This window comes from Lissotriton helveticus, chromosome 3_1 (assembly GCF_964261635.1).
Source record: "Lissotriton helveticus chromosome 3_1, aLisHel1.1, whole genome shotgun sequence".
Lineage (NCBI taxonomy): Eukaryota > Metazoa > Chordata > Amphibia > Caudata > Salamandridae > Lissotriton > Lissotriton helveticus.
Window position 1 is genome coordinate 1,895,824,203 of NC_136061.1, and position 26,650 is coordinate 1,895,850,852.

General features: G+C 46.4%; 1 long non-coding RNA gene across 2 annotated transcripts in view; it reads left to right on the forward strand.

Moving 5' to 3' along the window:
* Positions 1-26,650, forward strand: part of LOC144825198 (uncharacterized) — a 106,006-nt gene that overhangs the window by 41,314 nt on the left and 38,042 nt on the right. For both annotated transcript variants that reach the window (XR_013609329.1, XR_013609330.1), the window contains exon 2: positions 13,976-14,053. This is a non-coding gene — a long non-coding RNA (uncharacterized LOC144825198). The remainder of the gene's footprint in view (positions 1-13,975; positions 14,054-26,650) is intronic.

Here is a 26,650-nt window from a genome sequence, read left to right on the forward strand (position 1 = left end):
GGGGTAGAGTTCTACCATAGAGTTGCAATTTCTTGCTTGGCCACCATGAGGGCAGTGCCTAAGAATGTGTGATCAGCCCTTGAGCCTCTGAGTCCCACCATTAACCCTAATAGATAACAAAAGGGGAAAGTGCAGCTTCCCAAGTCAAGACTTCAGTCAGGTCAACCGCCACCAGGGTCAAGAACGCCTGCATTTTGGGGCATGAGCACATCATGTGGAAAAAATCAGCTGGGCCGTCCCCACAATGGGGGCGAGTCAGTTCAAGAAAAAGACCTGCTTGGTGCAACCTAGCCAGGGAAAGGTAGGCACAGTGTAAATAGTATGTCTGGATAAACCGCAGCCTCAAGGAAAAGGTAATGGTCCTTAGCCTCACCATCATGTCCCACCAGTCATCATCTCCAAGGGGTCCCAAGCATCCTTCCCAGCGAGACCTTAGATGGTCCAGGGTACCTGGGGCATTGACTATCAGTGAACGGTAGGTTTTGGAGACCCCACCCCCTGCCCAGTGGCCCCATCAGAACCTCGGACTCTTTTGGACTGAATTCTGGGAGAGAGTCAGCTTAAGGTACATAGATGAGGAGTGCATGCCGCAACTGGAAATATTTGTAAAATTGTGTGGAGTCAAGTGCATAAATGCGCAGGAGCACATAAAAGGATTCTAAGTGTGACCCCGACCATACATCACCCAGTTGTAAAATACCAATGAGATCCCACCTCCCAAAGTCTTGTAGCACTACCACTTTACTCAACCAGGTGCCGTGCCAGATGGGAATTTGCTGCATCAGGGTGGTAATCCAATGAGTATGACAGAGTGCATTCCTCGGCAGGAGGACCACACTGGTCACCGGGGGAATGGTGCAAGGGTTTGGGGATCCGTAGAGCAGGGCCAAAGTTTGGGGTAACCCAAAAGTGAGAGTTCCATTCTTTAGACAGGGTCTGACCGGACCCCATTAAACCAGTCGTGTATCACCAGAAGTTGGGAGGCCAGGTAATAAAGATATAAAATTTCCATTCCTAAGCCCCCATCATATGTGCCCCCGGGCAGTAGGCAGTAAGCAAATGTGAGGCAGGATCTGGAACCGTGCAGCAAAAAGGAGGTCATGACACTATCAAGGGCACGTAACCAGGTTAGAGGGATAGATAGCGAGAGATTCTGGAAAATGTAAAGAAACCTTAGCAGTATCATCATTTTATACAATGCAACGTGGCCCATCACGTTCAGCGGGAGGGATTGCCATTGGGCAAGGTCCTCTTTAGCTTTCCACGTCAGGGGTCCAAAGCTGAGGGACCAGGAAAGCTCAGGGTGGAGCATCACTCAGACACCTAGGTATTTAAAACTAAGATGGTGAAGAGGGATATTATCTTGCCAATCAAAGCAATTGTGGGACAGACCATTGGCACCAGCACTGATTTGGATGGATTAACATGGAGATCGCAGGCCTCTCAATAGCACTGAAGGAGATGGAGACAGCAAGGCCCACTGACCATGGGATCTGCAAGATAGAGAAGGACATCGTCCGGTATAGAGGGATATGTGGCCGTGTCCCTTGCCCCAATGCTATCTGTCTATCTGAGCATCACTGAGGAGTAGGCATGCATGTGTTTTAATCACTAGTAGAAAAGGAGAGGAGGCAGGGGGCATCCCTGCCTGCTTCCCCTACGGACGATAAAGACGTTGGATAGCAGGTCGTTGATTACAACCCACTCCGTGGGGTTAGATTTCAGTGCTCAGATGAAGCAGCGGAATCGGGGTTTGAACCTGGCTCGGGTCAGCACCCGCTCCACATAACCCCACTCCACAGTGTCAAAGGCCTTTTTTTTAATGGATGAGTATTAGGCTAGGCTAGAGGGAAGGAAATGACAGTGTGCCAGGGTGGCATGGAGGCATCAAAGGCAGTGTCTCATACTGAGGGTGGGCATAAAGCCCCTTTGATCTGGATGTATAAGGAGATGGAGGACTTGCCTAAGGTAGGTGTCAAAAACCGTGGAGAAGATTTTGGCCAGACCATTATGGGATGTTATGGGATGATAGTTGGCACCAACAATAGAAGGGGGCTGAGTCTTCAGGATCACTGTCCAGTTCTGAGGGGAAGGCACCCCCTGTCCAAATCATGGTAAAGGGCTAGGAGGTGTCATATATTATTCTGCGGGGATGGAGGTCTTCCCGGAGGACACTACAGAGATAGCTGCCCCAACCTCCTTGGCAGTGGAGGGTTCGTCTAGTATGCGAGCCTCAGCATAGGGCAGGCGAGGGAAAGGCATGGCTTCGAGAAACTGGACGACAGAATAGAGGTTCACCTGAGGGGGAACCGTATATATAAACGTTCGTAGTAGTGGGTGAATGAGCGATCTCTGGTAGTGTACGGCGAGTGCTGCCTTTGATATTCATAATTTTGGTTACAATTCTATTAGCCTGTGGATGAGAGGCCATCCAATACAGCAGCTTTCCGTTCTTGTCCCCTCACTTAAGGATCCTGGCTGTTAAAGTGCGCCAAAGGTGCTTGGGAGCCTCTAAAGATCAGAGACGTATCTCTTTATGCAAGAGGCTCAATTGCCGGAGGACCTCGCCATAGGGGTCTGTTGTGAGGCAGCCCTCCAGGTGAAGGGCACAGAGCTTCATTCAGGTGATAGCATGGGAGTGAGCCCATTCTTGTGTTAGATGTGTGCAACCTAATGGTCTCTTTGCTGGTGGGCCAGAGGGTACCGACAGAGTAAACGGAGCCTTCATTGCTTTGAATGTAGGATTGTAGTCTGGTTCTGAGAGCCTGAACATAAAGCTTATCCCAAAGGTACCACACGTAATGGCGCCACAGAGGACGTAGGCCATCTCTGGGGGTGCTGTGGGGAATGAAAAGAGGAGCATGAACCAATATGCCCCGAAAGAGGTTCTGAGAATGTGAGATGGAGAGGCAATCTAGGGCCAGCATGAAAACAAGATCTTTGAGTGAATAGGTATGGTGCGCCACAGATGTATGTGTAAATTGAGTAACCTGGGGGTTCCACACTTCACAGAGCCCAAGACTGGTTGCCCAGTCAGAAAGATGACGGGCCCGGTGCTTCGGGACACAGAAGGGGGACATGTAGCATCATTATCTGGAGCGAAGACTGTGTTGAAGTCACCACCTATGAACATGAGCCCCTGGGGGAGGTAGAGAAGTGTCTCAGACAGGTCCCGAAGGAAGACATCCAGAGTTGCTGGTGGAGCGTACATGCATATCAGGTTAATGGTTTGACCTTTAACTGCACCAGTACATTTGATGAAATAGCCTTGAGATCTCTGATATGGTTGTCGATAACTATTGTCGAAAGTACGATCTAAGCTCTAGAATCCCATTGTATTGCTCCTAGCTACTTTGATACTATTGAATAAAATTTGTTTACAAAAAAATGAAATAGCATTGGGAGATCACGTCGGGAGTGAGAGTAATGGGGAAGGAGTGACGATACAAGATTGCCAACCCCCAGGATCCTCAAGTAAAGCCAGAGTGAAAAACTCTGTCATAGCCTTTATGCGCCAGGAAGGGACAGCAGTTACGCAGCAGGTGAGTCTACTGGAGCATAAGGACCTCACAGAAGCATCTGTTGCCCTGAAAAGAAGAAAGAAAGAGAAAGCACAAAACAGCTTGAAAGTGGGAACAGAGTAGCTCACCCTCCATAATGGAGGATAAGCCATGAAATATGATGTTAAAATTCAAAGAGTAGGTACCTTGGTAGATCAGGACAAAGAGAGAGTACAAAGTCACAATGCAGGACTGTGCGATAAGTCCGTGTCTGCTGTTGTAACAGCGGGAGATGGGGGAGCTGCAACCAGAGGGCCGCATAGGCCAGCTTGTTCTCTGTCACATCGAACTGGAGGGAGTGCGTGGGTGATGGAGATTGGTCTCATGTCAGGGGAGATGGCAAGAAAGATTTGGATCATTGAGTGTTACGCCTCTTGCAAGAACAATTGTGATAGCACCGTGGTTTGGGCGCTGCAGTAATCTGGGCTAGTCCCATGGGCCCGGTCTCCTGGGGGAGACCCCGCCGGGCCTGTGGAGTGGCCACTCCTCTGTAAGCCATGTCCATGCAGATTCTGGATTGTTGAAAAAGTGAGACTTATTTACGTGGACCACTCGGAGTCCGGCAGGGAAGAGAAGGTGGTATTGAAGGCCAAGTGACCTGAGCTTCTGCTTGACCACCAAGCAAGAACAATGTTTTTGGGTGTAATCAGTGAAGAGGAGAACCTTGGCATCACCACAGCAGTTCAGGACAGGAGCGGATCTCTCTTAAGGGTGCTTCTTCATCTCTAAAGTTAAGGTTTTAGGTGATCAACGGCCTCAGGGATGCTCCCAGAGGTGTCTTAGCAATCAGCTATGCGCATGTTATTGCATGGGGAACAGTTCTCAGCATCTTCAGCACGATGATGGAGCTCCACTGTGTGTGTGAGAAGGATGATGACATGGGATTTGAGAGTAGTAACATTGTCTTCCACTATGAATAGGCAGGACTCAGCTTTGGTAATTATGGCTGTAGCGTTGGGCAGGTCCTGACGCAGCAGAGCAACATCCACCCGCATGCCACTGATTTTGGTTTCCACAGCAGCTAGGGAGGATTGAATAGAATCATGGCAAGATCACTCTCCGATCAGGACACTTTCTAAGTGCTAACACCTCCGTTCTGGCCTGCCCCAGGTCCTGTTGTGAATTGCTTCTTGCAAGTCTGGGACCTCATCAGATGGGTGGGTTTTTCTTTGCCAATATCTGGAGGAGAGTAGGGGGTCACACGATATTTCCAGACAAGTAACCCTTACCAGCATGAGGAGCTGGGATCCAGGAAACAATGCAACACCTCCTGACCTTGAAGAACGAAGCACCAATGTAGTAGAAGGCCAGTGGCCCTGCAAGAAGCGCAGGGTCCGTGCCAAGGCAAGGAAGGTACAGGTGGGTACAACACAGGCTGGGCCGTGTGGCTTCAGGGAGAGTGAGGACCCTGCTCAAGGAGAGGGGAAAACAGCTGATCGCCTAGACAAGATAGTGTGGTGGTGCACCAGAGGGGTACAGTCCATGCAGGGTGGATCAGTGAGTGCACCGATTAATTAAGTCCCACTCAAAGAGTCACACTCCGGTGCATGCCCCATAAAGTCCTGCAGGTTTTACAGTCAAACAGTGCAAGATCAGGCCAGCCCAGGCCGTTCAGCGCCACCAGCAAGGGGATGGGGGCACTGGCCTGGTGTAGTGGGGAAAACTCTAATCATCTACCTCACCAATGGGAAACAGTACACAGAAGAGGGGCAGAACTTCAGTGTAGGGAAACAGGAATGGCTGAATATGTCTTTACCACCTGTTTATATTGACCGAGTTGAGGGCCACAGGAAACACACACCTGCCCTCATGGTTAAATTGTCATAACGGGCACAACAAAAGAAGGACCAGGCAAATGTACGGTGCCACCATCAGAGGGTGGGGGGGCAGTGAGCAGTTATATAGGCCCCAAAAGCAGCAGAGCCCCCACAACAGCCCGGTCCATAAAGCCAGTGTCATCATACAGGGCCCAGTTCCAGGCGCGTTGGGCACTGCTGGAAAGGAGGGGAGCATCCATTGAGTCAGGAGGCTGCAGCAAAGGGGGATGGCAGAGCCTCTAGCGGTGGCAATGCTGCGCTCCAGGCGCGACACCCCAGGCTTCCCCATGGTCCGTGGCCTGAGTTCTCTGGTAGTCCAGCTGCATGGGCACTACCATGATGAGGAAGGCCGTCCGCAGGAAAATGTCATTTTCTCAGGGGTCCAGGGTCATCCAAGCACATCGAAATAGTCCATGGGAGTTGCAGGTTTTCAGGATGAGAGGAGAAGTCTCTGTTGGTGCGAAGACTCTTAGAGTGTGGCGGCAATATTAACGCTCCATGCCATGCTTCGTCAAGTAAGTATTTGTTAACCTTGTTTATATATAACAGAAAGAGCAAGGGTGCCATGGTACATCCTTGGCGGACATCTATATGTGTCCTTACGGATGAGATTAACTCGTCTGTGACTTCATATTGGATTGAAACTGATATTTCAGCATGCAGGCATCTTATTAATATTAAAAAAATATTCTATACCCAGTTTTTCCATTTGTGTCCCATAGCTTTTTTAAATTTACCAAATCTAATGATTTGAGTGATCCATGAATGCTAAATGGAGTGCCTTCTTCTTTGCAAACACATATTTGCCCTTCCACATGATACACATTTAGACACTGTTCGATAGTGCAAATCGCATGAAGGAAATCAAACTGAGCTTTGGATAAGATCTTATGTTCTCCTGCCAAGTTTCAAGTCATGACAAAATGACTTGGCCAAGGATCTTAGCTCTTGAATCTATTAAAGAGATTGGGCAATAGGGGGTAGGCAAACATGTATCTCCCCTCCTGAAGATTGGTCTGATGATAGCTTTATTCCAAGAATCAGGGAGCAGACCAATTATTGTGGCTTTGAATACATTTCTTAGAAGTGGACTTCAAAGCGATGTATGAGATTTATAAATATCATGAGGACTGGGGGCCTTCTCAGCAATACTCCTCGATAGAGCCTTGGCCTCTCCGCCACACTTATTGTATTACTAAGGGCTTGAAGGTCTGTCCCTAAAAGTAGTCCCCCATCCTTTGGATCAGGCTCTTTTTCTTTCATATAAATAAAACATTGGTATGGTGCAGCACCCAGGTATTAGGGACTCAAAGTCAAAGTCAAAATAACCTTTATTCGGATATTACATTATCCATAAAAGTGTGCTCGTAATTACATACATGGTCAAATGCAAGGATCACCATTAAACAAACAACAATATATACATAGGACATATATTTAGCAGCATATGTTAAACATGTATTTTCTGAAAAACATAGAGCGTACATCCTAGTTATTGAAATGTCTAGATATAGAGCATGGTCTAATAATAACCAGGGATCAGAGGGTGGATTATTATCTATGTCTCCATATTTCCTACAATGCTAACGCATGAAGAATGGTTCACATATTTACAAATAACAGCATAGGTTTTAAAGTGCCGATGTGCAAAAATGCAAAAATTCTAAATTGCCAGTGTGCAAAAACACAAAGAAACCTCCTTCCAGTCTTATTAAAATGGCATGGCAATGTATACATAAAGCTTATCTAGCAGCATTATATTGAACACCAATTTCCTAAAGTGCATAAGGCATACATCCTAGTTGTAGGACTATCTTAATAAAGTGCATGGTGTAGTAGCAGCCAGGGATCAAGAAATACATTATTATCTATATCTCCATATTACTACAGTACTGGCAAGAAAAAGGGTTTCATATATTTACAAATAGCAGCATCGGTTTATAATGTGCAAATATGCGAATGTGCAAGAAACATCCTTCCAATTTAGTATTAGGAGTATAAGGGACTCCAAAAAGGGGTACCAGAGTCTACGAAAAATCAACAATTCCCTACCTCCCAGAACATCATAGGGCCCCTCACCCTTCCTGCTTCTGATAGATCCTTCCAAGCTTTCTGTCTTATCTTGGTTTTATGCTTCTCCAATACATCTTTATAAATGTGACTGGATTGCTTAATCTCACATCTGGGATTAGAGTAAGGGGCAGACTTTAACTGTTTGTGTGCAGCTAAACAGGGTGGCATCAAACCACCTAAAAGGTTTAATCTCTGATCTAATTGGTTTCGATGTTAACAAATCCAAGGCAGAAGTACAGATTTTATTAAAACCTTGATGAATACTGTGTGTGTCTTGCCTGGCCGTCCGATGCACCAGTGCTCATGCTGGCACCAGAGGGATTTCTTTGGGCACTAAGCAGCCTCGGGAGCTGGCTTCCCAGCTCCTGAGGTTGTTCTGCTGGTTTGAGGAAAATGACGATCAGCGTGCTCGTCACGCTGACATAATTTCTCTGAAACCAAAACTGAAATGAGCCAATAGGCTCATTTCAGTTTCACTTTCTACGTGCTCAAGGGGCTATCTAAGCCCCCTGAGCAAGAGGAAAATATGTTTGTTTTACAAAGTTTGAGATTTGCAAGGGATTCTGGTAAATGAACCCGGTGAGAGCCACACAAGTCACCCTATCCTGGATTTTCCTGGATGTCTAGTTTTTAAAAAAGTATACATTTTCTAGGTTTTCCTAGGTGCCAGCGGAGCTAGGGTTCAAAATCGACAGCTAGGGGCTTTGCAAAAAAAGGTTCTGTTTTCACTGTGAAAATGTGGTTTGTCCATGTTGCGTTTTGGCCCATTTCCCATCGCAGGCACTTGGCCTACCCATACAAGTCAGGTAAAAATTTTATTGGGAGACTTTGGGGAATGCAGTTGGATAGAATTTTGTGGATCGACACTGATTCCAGAACGTTCCATCACAGAAATGTGAGGAAAATATGTTTTTGTTTTACAAAGTTTGAGGTTTGCAAGGGATTCTGGATAACAGATCCTGGTGAGAGTTATACACGTCACCCCATCCTGGATTCCCCTTGGTGTCTAACTTACAAAAATGGATACGTTTGCTAAGTTTCCGTAGGTGCCGTTAGAGGTAGGGTTCAAAATCCACAATTAGGCACTTTGCAAAAAATGGGTCCGTTTTCACGGTAAAAACGTGGTATGTACACTTTGCGTTTTGGCCCATTTCCTGTTGTGTGCACTAGGCCTACCCAAACAAGTGAGTTGCCATTTTTATTGGGAGACTTTGAGGAATGAGGGGTGAGTGGAAATGTGTGGATCCATGCAGATTCCAGTACTTTCCATCACACGAACGTGAGGAAAATCTGTTTTATTGACAAAGTTTGAAATCTGCTAGGGATTCTGGGTAACAGCACCTGCTGAGAGCCACATAAGTCTCCCCATCCTGGATTTCCCTGTGTGTCTAGTTTTCAAAAATGTATAGGTTTACTAGCTTTCTCTAGGAGACTTTGGGGAATGCAGGCTGGGTGGAATTTTGTGGATCAATGCTGATTCTGGACCTTTCAATCACAGAAATGTGAAGAAAATACTTTTTTTTGCAAAGCTTGAGATTTGCAAGGGATTCTGGGTAGCATAACCTGGTGAGAGCCACAGAAGTCATGCCATCCTGGATTTCCCCGGGTGTATAGTTTTCAAAAATGTATAGGGTTGCTAGGTGTCCCTAGATGCCAGCAGAGGTATTGCTCAAAATCGACAGCAAAGCACTTTGCAAAAAAGGGTCAATTTTCACTATAAAAATGTGTGTGTCCACGTTGCGTTTTGACCCATTTCCTCTAGTAGGCATTAGGACTACCCACACAAGTGAGTTACCATATTTATTGAAAGACTATGGGGAATGTGGGGTGGGTGGACATTTGTGGATCCACGCAAATTCCAGAACTCTCCATCACAGAAATGTGAGGAAAATGTGCTTTTTGGAAAAAGTTTGAGATTTGCAACAGATTCTGGGTAACAGAACCTACTGAGAGCCAGACAAGTCACACCCTCCTGAGTTTCCATGGGTGTCCAGTTTTAAAAAATTTATAGGTTTGCTAGGTTTCCCTGGGTGCCGGATGAGCAAGGGTTCAAAATCCACAGATAAGCACATTGCAGAAAAAGGGTCCGTTTTCACTGGAAGAATGTGATGTGTCCACGTTGCTTTTTGGGTCATTTCTTGTCAGACACTAGGTATAACAACACAACTGAGGTAGCATTTTTATTTGGAGACTTAGGGGAACACAAAATAGTAGAGTAAGTGTTATTAACAACTGAATTTTAAAATGTAAGACACTTTATAAAAAAGAAGTAATTTTGAAAAAATGGCCTCTAATTCACATGCTTGTACGGGTACCCACAATTGTGGAAATGTGCAAAAAAACACTGCTTATAAACTCTACATTTTGTTTCCATTTCGGAAATATATTGGTTTCCTTGGTACCTATTTTTCACTCTTTATATTTTATCAAATTGCTATATACCTTGTACACAATGGAAAACCATTGCAAGACGCAACTCAACAAGGTATTGGCTCTGGGGTCCTCGGTGTCTTGGTGAACCAACAAGTCCTATATATCTCCACAAACTGAAGGGTCCAGCGGATGTAACAGTATATTGCTTTAAAAAATCTGTCAGGTGAAAATGTTGGCGCAACTTGCTATTTTTTTCAACTCAATTTTAATATTTTATATTTTCAACTGTTAATTTCTAAAAATAAAAACCTTGAAGGATCTACAGAATGACCCCTTGCTAAATTCAGACTTATGTTTATGTCTCATAAATGTATAGCTTTCTGGGATCAATTATTTTTTTCAGACCCATTTCTTCCATTAACTGAAAGGAGGTTTAAAGCACAAAAAATAGGAAAAATAAGTTATATCCCAGTAAAATGTCAAAACTGTGTAGAAAATGATGTTTTTCTGACAAAAGTCTGCCTGTCCCTGAAAGGTAAAAAGACAGTGATTTCAGCACAGCAATCCCCTTGTTGATGCCATTTGCAGGTAAAAAAACGCTTTCTTCTTCAGCAATTTGTTCTCATTTAAAAAAAAAAATATATATAGCTGTGTTTTGGCTCATTTCTGGGTTCCCTCCAGGGGAATCCACAAACCCTGGGTACCTCAGGGTGTTGGAAAAAAGGGCGGAAATTTGACATGGATACCTTATGTGGACAAAAAGTACAGGGGCCTAAGCGTGAACTGCCCCAAATAGCCAAAAAAAAGGCTTAGCACTAACCCTGGGCTAAACACTGCTCTACGCTCGCGGAGTGTGCGTAGTTTGCGCAACTACACAAATTGCATATAGGATAGTGCAAAAACACGTAGCGTGTATTTTATGCTCGCTCGCGGTCCTCAATGTCAAGTTGGCGACCGCGAGCGAGCAAAACAACAACCCGGTGCAACTGTTTCCTCATTCGTGGTCAGCAACATCAAGTTGCTGATCGCAAGTGTGGAAAATAAACCTCCCAGCGAAATTCTTAATGCGGGGAGGTCAGGTTTCTCATTGCGAGTGGTCGCATGTGCTTGTGACCGCTTGCGATGAGAAACTACCTGTCCGCGTTAAGAAACCTGCCGCTCAAGTACAAATCTACTCGAGCGGCAGAGACCGACTGCTTGCACTGTGCAAGACGCCGTTTGCTATGATTGCACAGTGCGGACAAGCATCCAGCACTGTGCAATCAGTGCAAACAGCAGTTTCCCTACCACACCACGCAGTTTGCCTAGCTGGCGTAGTGCAAAGTGCACTTCGCGTAGCTATGCGCAGCGCTACTACGTGAACTATGCCCAGGGTTACTTAGCATGGGGGGAATAAGGCCTAGAGGCGAAAGGGTTAAAAAGCCTGCCTTATTTGTATTGCTCCTAGTTATATTCAAGGAGGTAGTGAGAGCGTTATAATTGCTACAACATTTAATTAAGATTTAAGATTCCTTAAAATGTGTTATAATTCAGGTGACACCATTATAAATGCAACTCAATAGCCCTCCTATTGGACTCTTGTGAATGTGGTGCATCTTTGCAATGTTGTAGTTTTTCTGAGAAGCAAAGCTTGATAAATATTTATTTCCTCCTATACTTCATTTTTCTAGCCACAGACACGTGTTTCACTCTTCACAAGGTCTTCGGTGGAACACACCACAGTCATAGCATGTATGCAACATCAAAAAAACCTTCTTGTCTAGGTAATGGTTTTCTGAATTCACCTCCCCATAAAGCATCAAATGGTACATCACTCCGAATTTGCCACTCTCTTTTTTCTGTATCAGACACAAAGAAAAGACCCTGATATTTAAACTGGTGGCGATGTAAACAACGTCCATCAGCTCGCATTCTTTCGTAATGTGATTTCAACAGCATACTGAGCATTTCCATGGCAAATTTAATATTGACTAATAGTATTCCCTAGGACTACCAAACAAAAGACAAAATACCTCAGTTAAGACATTATTTAAGGAACTGGCTCCTCCCACTTTGAAATCATACCAAAAGGCTCCACTCAGAGTTATAATTACCACCAGACCTTTGAATCCACTCAGTTGCCATGAGGCTATATAATTGTATGCATATATTGATAGTAGTTAAGGGGCACAAACTCAAAGTAGCGCCCTATTGCAGTAATGGGCCCCATTGAGAGATACAATCGTTCATATATGAATCTAGATATGGAAATGTTATATCATAACTTACTCAACCTGTTGTCTTTTTATGTACTACTGTCATGGACCTGGGCCCAAGGTATCTCCTGATTTAGACCTTTTTTTAAAGTGTCCAGGGTAAAAATCCAGTATACTACCCGTTTTTTTCTAATAAGTTCACTGCTTTGGTTGTGCTTCGCTACAATAGGTTCCAAGATAAACCATTTTATGTCATCTTCAGTATGGTTCAGTGCGACATAATGTTGTACCATAGGTGCGGGCATCTTTTAAGTTCGAATTGCAGAGCGATGCGCTGTGAGTCGTGTGTTAAAGTTATGCGATGTTTCACCAATATACCCTAATCCATACGGGCAGAGCAAAAGGTGTATAACATTTTTGGTTTTACAATTGGTCATGTGCTTAGCTTCAACAGTTTGGTCATTAATCTGTATACTATTTTGCTCAATTGCCAATGTAATATATACCTTGTGGTTAGCTTGTTGTCTTACCCAAACTGATAGTGTCCCATGCTAGTCCCATGCAGCCCAATGTTTCAGTTTTGCCTTAAGAGTTTTGTTAGCAGCTTTCGAGTGCCAAGTTTGTGTAAGTAGCAAATAGTCAACGGCCTAAAACTGTCTTAGCTGACCTTATGGCAGCCAGCAGTCCTGGAAGGGCCAGGACACTCTTTCACAAGGGCAAGCTTCTCCTTACGAAACTGCTGTTGAACAAAGTATGAAACACAAACTGTGATTTAGTGCCTGGCCTTTGAAAGTCGTGTTGTGGGTGTCAGCTGCTTTGAAGTGCTCTCTCCTCTGCACTGCCCTCTGTCCATGGGACAATCTACTACAACAGCACTGTCTCCAATTCTGAGTGACCCACAACAGAAGCCTCCAATGAAATATGCCTCAGAAAAGTTTAAAGACTAAGGGCTTGATTACGGTCTTTGACCACTAGACTCACGTTGGTGGTCCTGCGGCCGCCGTATTACAAGGCGGCCAATCAGACCACCACTGATGCGCAGGGCACCACCGTTCCCTGGCAGTGAAGCAGTAGACATGGGTATACAATATGCAAGGCAGGACCGCCGCGGTCCGCCAAGCATATTACCAGGTTTTCCACCTCCAGCCTTTTCATGGCGGTGAGCCTGCCATGAAAAGGCTGGCCGCGGGGAAACAAAAAGACATAAGAAAAGATGTAACACTTTGTTCAGCACATAGATCTTCACCACTGTTGCCAGATTGTTACAGCAATGGTACAGCCGACATGTGTTTCGTCGCTATTTGCGACTTTTTCAAGGCTTCAATATCTGTATCAAAAGGTTTTTCATAAAACCATGATCTTCCTATGTTCAAAAAACCAAAGCAGATATAGATGACAATCGTCCAGGTCCCTGTCACGATGTCAAATTGCAGCAAGTTATTTATAGTATTGAGAACGTCCAAAGTAGGATTGATTGAAGTAAAACGGCTGGGTTACACGCGGTCGGTATCAACAGTGGTGAAGATCTGTGTGCTGAGCAAAGTGTCACATCTTTTCTAATGTTCTGTATATTAAATCACTTTTTTGACTGCAATTAGTCAATTGTATACTTGCTTTAGCTGTGCTCTGTCATTGTTTTGTATAGTTGTATATATATATGGAGGATTCTGTATATAGTTTCTAGCACTGAGGATGGCACGGTGCAAAGGCATAGAGCATGCTTGAACTAGAACAAAATTTCCATATTTTTTGACACGGTAAAAAAATGTTTATGTGATATTAACTAGAACAGTTTTTGTTTTCTTCGTTGCATGCTATGAAATCAGCAACTACAATATGAAGTAGGACTGCCACAGTTTTGGCTCCATTGCGAAGTTTGTTCTATTTGGGCCCTTCCCCATATTTGTTTTCCAACGGACATTTAGTTTAATTTAACATCTGTTTTTCTTATTTTCAGATGGAAGAAGATATGATACAGAAAATGAAGAGGAGTTTTACAAGTTTGACTTGGCTGACTGGACAAACTATATTAAAAGTATGACAGTCAATATCACATTTACATAGTTTTATAACGCATGCTAATTTTCACTCTGGTCTCTTTCTAAATTAAATGTCAGTATTACGAAAGCAGCCATCATCAAAGGCACAATCTCATGTAAGTTCTTTTTTATCAGGTTGCTAGCTGCAGATGTGTAAACGAAGAGCCATGACGAGGGCTTTTCTTTTTTTGTCACAAAAGCGTATAATTATAAATAATAACTCCCTCATTTTCTCGACACATAACAAGCAAATAATGAGCTCCTTTTCTCTCTTTTAAAGCCAAGGATTCAATTCATAAAATCAAACACAATTTAGGCGGCATTATTGACTACTGAGTTACTAGGGCACTCTGTTGGTGACACTGTGTGTGGATGGGGGCAGGAGATTTGGGAGTGAATGCACATGCCAAGATTTGTGAGTAAGGATTACCTTCTTCATACATCAAGCATTCCACATATCGCGATAGCATGATATTAATATATCAGTCTATTTTTAATATTAATAACATCCCTTGTTGTCTTAATGTTACAGAAATAGGAGCCAATGGAGTAGGGAGACGTCAGTTTCAAACATACTTTGAAAGTTTAGGAACTTAGGGGGTCATTATGAGGGCGCAAGGATCACCATCTCCGGGCAGGCGGTGGCGGTCCTTCCGCCATCACATAGCGATTTACCCACAGCCAAATTGGGATGGCAGTGGGTACCGCGGCGGATGCAAATTTCGTCCGCTGCTTCACCGATTGCCTGGCGGACGGAGCAGGGACACTAATATGGTGAGGGTGCCTAGCAGGCACCGTCCACCACTTTAGGATGTGGGTCCAAAAAGGCGATGCCACCAAGGAAAGGCTGGCGGGAATTGGTTTTGGGTGCCTGTTGTGGCCTTCCTTGTGTGAAAGGGTATTGATGCACTTGTGGGTACCCATGGTACCTCCCTCATTTCCATGCACCAAGTGGCAGGCACCGTGTGGTGCCTGCCTCGTAGTGCAGGGAAATGCTGTGCACGCACTTTTGACACTGCATGCGGTACTGCAGCCAGCAGCACCGCCCGCAATGTGAAAAGCACGCACTTTTGACACTGCATGCGGTACTGCAGCCAGCAGCACCGCCCGCAATGTGAAAAGCCGTGGTGGGACGGCTGCATGTCTGGCAGGCGGTCCCAAACACCGCTACCATGGTGGGCAAATAACCCCCTAAGCTCCAACCCCTCAAGACTTACACTGGGGACGATGGGTGCTAAATTTATTAACTTCTCAACGTTGTAGCCTGTAGGCAAGCTTGTTTATTGTATACAGGTTTGACGAGTAAGAGTCGCTGGGGGTGGGGCATTAACATATATGTATACGAAATTAGCTCCTAAATCGAACATCAATCATTAATGTTCGTTTTAGTCAAGCGTCCGGATTGTTTCAGATGACTGTGTCATCAAACCTTTTGAATTATATAATCACATTCAACTTGGACCCTAATAATTCATTTTCATATTGTTTTCATTATTATTATGTAGGATCATGTCCAATCGCAAGAACAGAAATCATAATACTGTTCAATACATCAAAACGTACAAGTGTGCATTTTTTGAGTTGGAAATGTTCTATTGTCATTACCATTAAGCGTTGTAGGTGCTGACCATCTAAAGTCTTGAGGAATGCTATTTCATGCATCTAAACATCCCCTGTGGGTCTAGAGATCCGTAAATAATTTAAGCACTCCTCAGTCTTGCTGACGTGGTGGGCGCTTCGAAGCACCACAGCGATCCCACTGTGGCTGAAACTAGCCCGGTATCCACATCCGCTACTTAGGGGCACAGGCATCTCTACTCATCTCATGACGAACGAGGAGACCTGCTTGAGGAGCAGTGCAGGAGCCCAGGCCCTCCAGAGTGGGGGAGCCTGCTCCCAGCTACCAGAGGGTCTAATCATGGTGAAAGCTAGACTGCAGTGATAGACTGCAGACAGCCTGATGTATTGGGTGTAATGGCCCTGAATACTATGGGTGGAATAGTTACAGGGGTTGACATCTGATTAGCATTGTGAGAAAAGAACCAGGGAGGGACACAGCAGGAAGAATGCCAGAAATGCCACGGTGGACACAGTCAGAGTCCTAAATGCACAATGCCACACAAGCAGCAGAGCTACAGAGGCCCGAATCCTGGTGAGCAGCATATGGTGGGAAGAAGCACTGGGGTGAATTGGATGAGGAGCAAAGAGCTTCTAAGCCAGCATGCAGGTTCTGGGAACACTCTGGCCCTACAACAGAAGCTTGGGGGAGTATCGCTGACCCCGACACATCAGTGAAATCCCATTGGTCCGTGAAGTGGACTATATGTCATAAACCTGCAGGAATACAGTGCACAACTAGGCTGGTGTCAGCAGTCGATGCATAGGTGATAAAGAGATTAACGAGGGTAAGGGCAGCAGTATCTGGTCCTGCAGAAGGAGGCACTTGTACATCTGTCATGGTAGGTGACAGAACCAGAAGGGACCCCTCAGTCAAAGGAATGTGGGACAATCCTAGAGCACAAAAATGAACACAAGGAATGGAAGCGTACACTCGGCTGGACTGACGAGAGCACACAGCATAGTCCAGTATGGCCATGTCACACAGAGACACTTGGTTACATTTATGTCTCATATTATGACGTTAGTGGGCTTGATCAGGTCGGATCTCATGCCCACAAGAACTTGATGGGGAAGTTCCAGAACTCAAAGGTAGGTGGATGATGTTGAAAGTAGGTGGATGATCTTGAAGGTAGGTGGATGATCTTTAAGGTATGGCTGATGACAAGTCAGAAGAGCAACTGAAGCTAGGGGCGACAATGCAGACTTGGGAGGAATATAAGATTGAGTTGCTAAGTGAGTAGGAGCACCTTCAAAATCCCTCTCAGTGCAGAGAAGTACCAAAGGGTATGGGGAGAATGCATGAAGGAATATGTGATGGATCTGTTTCCCCCCTCCATGCCCCTCAAATTAGATTAGACTAAACCCATCGAGCGAATTACAGGGAACCTGAGGAGACAAACCACTGGACAGCATGATGGGATTTCACTTTTTCGAGGATTAGGTGGTAATTATGAAACAAATGTAACTCTGGGTTCATGGGCAACACATGCCAGATCTACCAAATACCTGTTGATGGTAACTTTGAGGAAATGCAGGAACTTCCACCTGATTGCAGCCATCCAACCAGCATAGCCAATGACAGATGGGGCTCCTGTTTAAGCTGCAATGTATACGGAAGGGAAAGGAAAGGTCCCTTGTTAGACCTGTCAGCGTTAGGATGGTTCTTCCCCCAAATATTTTGCCTTCTCCCCTCCTGTTTACTGAAATTAGTTTTTGTTGTTCATAAGACTGTGTGCATTTTACAGCTGATAACCAGTCCTAAAGTGCATCTGCTCCCTTCCCTAAACATGGTAAAATTGGCTTACACCCAATTGTCACAGTTAATTAATTTTAAGTCCCTAGTAGAGTAGTACTACATGTACCCATTGCCTGCAAATTAAATGCTACCATTGAGCCTGCATCTCTTATTGTGCCACACACTTACGTCTCCCTTCAAAACATTTTTCAGGCCTGCCGTTGCAGTCTGTGTGCAGGTTTAAACTGCCAATTCAATATGGAATAATAACCCTTTTGCTAGGCCTAAATCTTATTTTTAATACATATAAGTCACCACTAAGATAGGCCCTAGACCGCCCCTAGAGCATTGTGCAGTGTATTTAAAAATTGTGACATGAATTTTAAAGTTTTACATGTCCCGGTTTCCGGTTACGTTATTACATTTAATAAATGATAAAGGTTTTTGGGGAAAAGATACAAATGCTATGTTTGGTTTCAAAAGAATAGTAATTTAAAATCCTCTTAAATGGTAAAGTCAAATAATAAATCACAGTTCTTGCCCTTACCATTTGGTGCCTGTAGCCTGTGTCCTGGGTCACATGACTCTGATTAGAATGGCAGGTTGCCTATGTGTATTCCTCCTAGACAGCGTGGCAATCGGGGACTAGATGTTGGCAGGATGGTCTGTCTTGTCAGGATGGGAGGGGGGCGCTGATCCCTGCCACACCTGCATTTCAATGGAGCTGCGTCAGCACACACAAAAAGAACTTCACACCAGTCTTTGTCACTCTAGATACCTTGGAGCCTGGACAGGAAGGAAGTAAAATCCAGCACCCTTTGTGGTGGAATAACTCCTGAAGTTTCTACTTCAAAGCTTGCACCAAGTATGAAAATAGGACCCTGGCCCCAAACCCACTCTTCAGTTCACTCTGGGACCTGTGAGGACCCCCAGAAGTATTGCCTTGTACTTCAGGGGACTGCGATGCTACTTGCGGCCTGCTTTAACTTTAAAAACTGGCCTGATGCTACCAGAGGACTACCCTGTTGCATGAAGCCTGCCTTGTACCCTCAGAGGATTGCCCTTCTGATTGAGACCTGCATTGCTGTGTGATCCCAGGACTACCAAAGTGACTTAAAAGGCTGATTAGCTGGTCTCCTGTTCTGATCTACAAGGACATAAAAAGCTCCAACAACTTGAACCCTGCACCTGGACGCTGCATGAAGTCAGGCCTAACTTCCAAGGGATGCCCACCCAGTCCTGGACTCTTGGAAGTGCTGCTAAAGGTGCCCAAACAACCACAATTCAACACTTGGGATGTAAAAAAAAAATCAGCAAAAAATGCTCTGAGAATTGACAGGAGACTGGGACCTACCTGCTCGCAGATCTGCCCAGGGTGCATAGCCAGTCAGCCTGACTTTGCGGTAGCTCACACTACATTCTTCTCCACATCAGCAAACCCTGTTTAGCAGCACTCTTCCCTAAGCAAAAAAGGTGTCACGCTAGTGTGATATTAATCATATCTGTTGTACAGACTTGCAGTTTTAAGGTTGTTCAACACAAAACCGGTAATTTATCAATGTTGACCATAGTTATTGAAAACCGAACCTAAGTGATATGAGTAAATCCCTGGTTATTGGTTAATGTTTACCTCTATACCATTGCAATTGAGCAAAAAGCCAGGAGGTAAACTTATTTTTAGATGCATTGAAATAGGCGTAACCAACTTTATATCAATGCCCTATGGCTACATTTTTGAGATATTAACATAAATCTCCCAATTGACCCTTTGGCTAATGAGTCCAGCATTTGTAAAATTGTTACTATGGCATTCCTGATCAAGATCTGTTTACCCAAAGAAAGTAATCCCTTAATTCTATGTCAGGACCGGAGGCTTCAGATTATGCTTTTTACCTTCTTTGCTGATTTATTCACAAACTCACAGCAGCCAAAAAGCAATAACATCAGCCCTACACCTCAGAACAAAGGGTATGGGCGAAACAAAAATTATACGTGTCTATCAACTACAACTCCCATGAACAACATCAGGCAGTCCATAACGTAGTCCTTTCTTAGTGTCTACTGCAGCTAGGTAAGGCCTCCCTCTCATGACCACTACCTCTTTCTTCGCTGCTTCGCAGCCAGTTAAGTGGTTTTACCTCTCTCCTCAATTTCGTTAGTGGTTGGGGGATTTTGAGGTTAATTGTTGGTTTTTGATGTATGGTTACAAATGTGGGGGTTTATTTGGTGCTCCGTTTTTCTTTCAGAGCCCCATACACGCCGCGGGGACATTCTTTGCCCCTACGCGACTTTGCCCTGTGTGTCGGCCGCCTCCGGCCACTAGGGGAGCACGCGCGTCTCGTTCTCCTCGGCGGGGTTTTTCGTCAGGAGACCGCGCTGAGGAGAAAGTTTGTGCCAGTGCTTGCCCAGTCACCTCACCGAGAAGCTCAGCCTGTGAGTCTGTACCGGCCCCCACTTACCAGCAAACGAACGCCCCAGCTGGGGTCTGTACTGCGGCTTGACCGCGTTGCCGCCTGCGGGCATATAAGGACACTTTACTATACTTTTGGCTTCCTGCTAACACGTGTGTCTGGCATGCAGGGAGGTGACAGAGGCCCGGTCTGTTTAAGAGGGCCTGCACGCTAGTGGGTTGAGTGCCCCCCATTAACCCCGGTGCTACCGGGCATCAATTGTTGGCAGCCTCGCTCTGCTCCCTCAATTCTGTACAGGCTATAGCCTGCTACCCTGCTCCTTAAGCGATCCCTCTGGTTCTTTCCCCAGTTAGTGGTGCTGTGCTTGCCGCTAGATCTCCTGTAGCGATGGGGGGTGACTATTATGAAGAGGAAGAGTCGCAAGGCTACCTGAATGACGACGAGTTCTATCAGGCTGTAGATAGCTCTATTTATCGGTGTGTAACAGAGATTGTAGGGCCTATGGAGGAACGTCTCTCTGCGCGCATTATACAGGAGTGCGAGAGAGTGACTCAGGCACACCTGGGGGCTTCTGAGGTACCTACGGGCCCAGCTCCTAAGAGACCTTGCAAAGATGGGGTGTCGAGCGGAACGCATGGTGTGGACAAGGACGCCTTTGAGAGGTTACGCGACGCGTTCCTGGCTAAGGTGACCGATCCCGCCCCTGTGCCCTCACCGATCCCGGGCCCCTCGGGATCCACAGGGACAGCCCCTTTGTCTTCTGGTCCGGCCACCCCAGCGGACACCGATGATGAGGATGAGTCGGTGCGTTCTTGGCGGCCTTCGGGCTCCGCCGCCGAACTGCCACAGGATAGTTCGGGCATGCTCGACCCAGATGAAATCATGCATCCTCGGTCAGCGGCCTGGACCCCTGGGGAGCAGGTGACGAAGTTCGTCACTAGCCGCCTCCGCAAGCCCTTGGAGAAGGAGGCGAGGAGTTGTTTACGTGGGGAATGCCCCAGGCCTACGTTAGAGGGAAAGGTTGCCCTGACCCCAGAATTGGACCCCAAGATGGCCACTTTTTTAGCGAAGTTCGTTAAAGATCCTCGCAAGGGCATTGACCGCTCCTGGCGGTCTTGCCAGGATAAGCTCTTGGACGCCATAGGCCCGATAACGAAAATCCTGGACATGGCGGAAGAAGCGAAAGTGTCCGGGGCGGCCATTTCCCCTGAGGTCCTTTCCAACTGGGCGCAGAGAGTGGTCGTTTTCCTGGGGAACGCGAACTACGCTCTGTCTACAGAACGCAGAAGGTCCCTCTTGATCAAGTTAGACCCCAAGCTGGGGGATCTGGCCTCTTCTGAAGCTGGGGCAGTAGCCCAGGGTGGTCTCTTTGGAGATCCTTTCATAAAGGAATTGGGGAAATTTGTCAATACTTTCACGTCTTTAGATAGAGCCCAGTCAAGTATTAAAAAGGTCTTCCAGCTGCGTTTTTCCAGGGGGGCCGGTCGCGGAGGGGGCCGCGCGACCGGCCGTGGTGGTCAACAAGCGACCAACAGAAATCAAGGCTCCGGATGAGGGCAGTATAACTCCTCCCAGAATTACAACACCTTCTATCCTACCAGAGGACAACGCTTCCGTGGCCGTGGTGGATTCAAGAATGCTGCTGGGAACACCTCCAAGGGTGAGTGTTATCTTGGCGGACCAGGTCCGCGTGGTGGGGTGCTTGGCCTTATTCCCAGAAGCCTTGGCCGCGATCACGGCGGATGCCTGGGTCTTGCAAACTATACGTGGTTTCCACGTGGAGTTTTACGACCAGCCCCGCCAGGACAGGCCTCCTCCTCCTATCGTTTTATCTTGCGCGGACGCGCGACTGGTCGACGAAGAAGTTTCAAACTTGCTTCGCAAGGGCGCCATTTGTCATTCGACTCGACACCCGGCAGGGTTTTTGAGCAATCTGTCCCTGGTGGACAAAGCAGATGGTGGGAAGCGTCCGGTAATCAACCTAAAAGAGTTCAATGGTTGGTTGGTTTATCGGCACTTCAAGATGGAGGAGATCCATCTTTTGAGAGATGTGTTGCTTCCCAGCAATTGGATGGTCCGCCTAAATGTAAATGTAAATGTATTTGAGCTTGTAAAGCGCACTGCTACCCATCCGTAGGTTTCCTGGCGCTGTATAACTCTGGGGAACCCGTTCTGGCTTTCCCTGTGGGATGGTCCCTGCTGGGAGTACCCAAGGTGGAGCCAGGCATCCCCAGAATTGATGGGGCCGTTGTGGAGATTAGGCAAGCTAATGTTCAGAGTTGCCGAGTGGAATCCCTGATTAGAGTAAGCACCGAAGCGAGAATTATCGAGTCCGCTGACCCAAGTCCACGACCCTGCCGCGTCGGGAATTGAACCCTGGTCCCGGGCCGACTTCTGCTCCCGGGTCTGCCGCCTCTAACCAGTGAGCCACACTACTCCACAACCTAGACCTCAAGGATGCGTACTTGGTGGTTCCCATTCACCCTCCGCACCGGCATTTTCTGCAGTTCCGGTGGGGAGGTCAGGTGTTCAAGTTTACCGCCCTTCCATTCGGGCTTTCTTCAGCCCCTTGGTGTTTCACCAAGCTCCTCCACCCAGCGGTGGAATTTTTGCGGAGCCAGGGAATCCGGATGATAGTCTATTTGGACGATATCCTGTTACTGGCACAGTGCCCCGTGCAGTTGGACCTTCAGCTTCGGCAGACAGTTTCCTTGCTCCAGGGGCTGGGGTTTGTGATCAACCACGAAAAGTCAATTCTTGTTACGTCTCAGTCGGTGGTGTTCCTCGGTTTTACCGTGAACTCGGTGTAGTGCACCCTGAGCCTTCCCTCCAGGAAACTAGGGAAGATCCGCCACACCCTCCGTCAGACGATCTCACGATCCCACACTTCTCTCCGTCAGATCGCCCGGGTGGTAGGTCTACTGTCTTCCTCCATCCAGGCGATCTTCCCGGGACCCCTGCATTACCGGGCCCTTCAGCGCCTCAAGGCGCACCATCTCCGTCGGGGTTTGACATACGATCAGGTGGTTCCCCTCTCGGACGAGGTGAAGGAGGAAATTGCCTGGTGGCTTGCACATATGGAGGCCTGGAATGGCCGAGCAATTTTCGGTCCAGTCCCAGACTTGGTGATTGAGTCCGATGCCAGCCGCGCTGGCTGGGGCGCCCGCTGTGGGGAGTTTTCCACAGGCGGCGCCTGGTTGTCCGGGGAGCAGGAGCTCCACATCAATTGTCTGGAACTGTTGGCCGGGTCCTTCGCGGTTCGCTGCTGGACCAGGGACACAGTTCGCTCTTGCGTCTTGCTTCGCATGGACAATATCTCCGCTGTGCGCTATGTAAACCATTTGGGTGGCCCTCACTCCAAGGCTCTTTCAGACTTGGCGAAGGATTTTTGGAACTACTGCCAGGCGCACCATGTGTCGGTGACAGCGGAATACTTGCCGGGTCAGGACAACCAGGTAGCGGATTGGCATTCCCGGCATCTGCGGGACTCCAGTCAGTGGAAGCTGGACCCGCAAGTTTTCAGGTGGCTGAACAACCTCTGGGGCCCGTTCTCGGTGGACCTTTTTGCATCCCGTCTGGATTATCAGCTCCCGCGTTTCTTCAGCTGGAGGCCGGACCCCCTTGCGGAGGCCACGGACGCCTTCCTCCAGGACTGGAGCCGGGAGAAGTCTTATGCCTTTCCCCCATTTTCGATGGTGCTGAGGACGGCGGCCCATCTTCGCCGCCAACGGGCGGACGTGGTCATGGTGACCCCCTGGTGGAGATCTGAAGTTTGGTTTCCGGTTCTTCTGGTACTTTCTTGGGATTCTCCAATCCTACTCCCCCGGTTACCATGTCTTCTTCTCAGCGCGGACGGGGAACCCCATCACCTGATCACTCAGAGCTCTCTTCACCTCATGGCGTGGAGGCTTTCGGGCGACGTTGGTCGCTCCCGAGACTTTCGAGACCGGCTGAGAGTTTCCTCTCAAAGGCCTGGGCTAGCAGCACAACTAAGCGTTATCGCTCTGCCTGGAATAAGTGGTCCCGTTGGTGTCTTCGATGGAACCTGGATCCCTTGGTCACAGGCGTCGTTCCGATGTTGAATTACTTGGCAGAATCAGCTTCGGCTGGCTTGGCCTATCGTACTATCAATGCGATGCGATCAGCGATCTCGGCGGGCCACTAGCCGGTGGCAGGGGTGCTGATAGGAGAGCATCCTTTTGTTTGTCGGCTCCTGCGTGGAATTGGACTCTCTTTGCCTCCGGAACCGCGTTACTCGGTTCTTTGGGATGTTAACCTGGTCCTTAACCTCTATTTGTCATGGCAGCCAAACAAGTATCTGTCCTTGAAGGAACTTTCGGCGAAGTTGGCAATGCTTTTGTGTCTGATTTCATGCAGACGAGTGTCGGATGTACGCGCCTTGGATGTCTCGGCGAGGGTTTTTTTCCCCAGATGGGGTGGTCTTCACGTTGGGGCGTCGCACGAAGTGTGCTTCAAGGACGATTTCTTATCCATACTTCGTGGACGCCCCCAAGCTATACGTGGTTCAATGTTTGAAGGCTTATGAGGACTTAACCTTGGAACTTCGCCCTCCGGGCAAACGACAGCTTCTAATCGTACTGCGAAAGCCGCACAAGGCTGTCTCATCTCCCACCATCGCCAGATGGGTACGGTGGATCATGCAGGAAGCAGATATTGACACAAAACAGTTCGGTGCTCATTCAGCCCAAGGGGCCATGGCCTCCAAAGCATTTTCTTTAGGTGCTCGGTTGGATGATTTGATGCGTGCTGCGGGCTGGTCCTCTGATTCCACCTTTAAGCGGTTTTACTTCAAACCGGTGGTTGATATTGTGCATTTGATGGTGAGTAAGCTTTAAACTAGCATAATCTGAAGCCTCCGGTCCTGACATAGAATTGAAATTTGCCTAGCATTGTAACGGTAAGTTTCAATTCTATTAAGGACACGGAGGCGAGGATTATCCCTCCCTGGCTTCCTGAGGAGACGACCCGCCCGTAATACTGTAAGTACTCAGGTTTTCCAGTCCTATGGTTATGAAACTTGAACGTCATGCATTGTATGATCCTTGTGCACTGGTAGGTTTTCCCTTTCACTGCTGACGCTGTGGTATTTTTCTTATAGAAAATGATGGCGTCAAGCAAGATCAGTAACAGAATAGCGTGCCTCGCGCGAAGAAAGAGGAAGTGGTCGTGAGAGGGAGGCCTTACCTAGCTGCAGTAGACACTAAGAAAGGACTACGTTATGGACTGCCTGATGTTGTTCATGGGAGTTGTAGTTGATGGACACGTATAATTTTTGTTTCGCCCATACCCTTTGTTCTGAGGTGTAGGGCTGATGTTATTGCTTTTGGCTGCTGTGAGTTTGTGAATAAATCAGCGAAGAAGGTAAAAAGCATAATCCTCGCCTCCGTGTCCTTAATAGAATTGATACTTACCGTTACAATGCTAGGCAAATTTCGATTAATCGCTATAATCCATCCTTCGCACATTTATTACTCATGCATTGATTGATAAGTTTATTAAAGATAGCCCAGTATAATTTTCACGATTTGTTACTGGCAGATGGGAGTTGCTCGACTGTTCATTTCTTCGTTAGCAACATTTTGGATGTATAACAAAGGTTTAATATTTTAAAAATCCGCGAAAGTGATCACTTGCCCCAGAGATTCATAATTAATTAATACAAATATTACGCTCCATCCAGTTGTCACAGATGGGCAAATGACATAGTTTGCTCAATGTAGCAAATTCAATGGGGAAAGCTAACATTACAATACTTTGTCTGTATGTTTTCAAATACAAATCGAATTCGTAGTTGCAATATCACTCAAGAAACAGTTTCCATGAACATTTGAGAAGACGTGAAATAGCCTATTGACATTTCACTGCTAAAAAGAAACAATTTCCTCAACGATTTTTACTCTTTCTTCTAACAATTCATTCACAAAAGCCGTTGAGGAAAGAAAGAATGCCTTAACTTTAAAAAAAATTACTAGTCAGAAAAAGTTTGCTTAAGCAAGAGTATTAGCAAGTGGTATGGTCTGCTAAGTGATTCCAACAAGACAAAGATAAACCTTGAGTTGTATGCTGTTTAACTCAGTAAAGATCCAAGCAAATGTTAATATATTATTAATTAATTCATTCATTCAATAACTTTATTTTGGCCACTAAGGCCATAGAAAGTTCAGAATTAATAATCACAGCAACAGTGAAACACATGAAAAGAGTGAGCACTTGCAATTATAAATTCCATATATCAAAATTGCCTTCTTCAGACGGGATTCTCCCGCTACTACAAAGATGTTGCAATTAATAAACAAGCGCCCTCATATATTTTTACAATCCAATAAAAACACCCATGTGATAAAAACCCAAGTTGAAATATTTACAGGGTTAAGAGAATAAAAAAAGACAAAAGGGAGAAAAAAAATATTATCTATATATTTATATATATATATGTACATATATATATTTATATATATAACCTGAGACAGAGAGCCCTGATCGTATTTGCTCTGATGTGGACATTTGCAGTTCCTACACATAGATCTACCCAGGCTGATTCTTAATCAAACCCCGCCGTATGTGCCACATATGGTTTAAGAAACGTGACACAGCAAACACAATTGGAGGGTGCATGTCATATTTTCGAACTCTGTATGACTCTATGTAGCGCACGGAGCCTACATTTCTGCATATTAGGACTAAGCAGCGTTTGCGAGGCAATCGATATGCAGAGCAGAAAAACAGTACATGTACTTCAGACTCTAGCTTGTAGTTACAAGCAGGACACTCAGCAGTATTCTCTTTGGCCCATTTGCTTGTGTGTG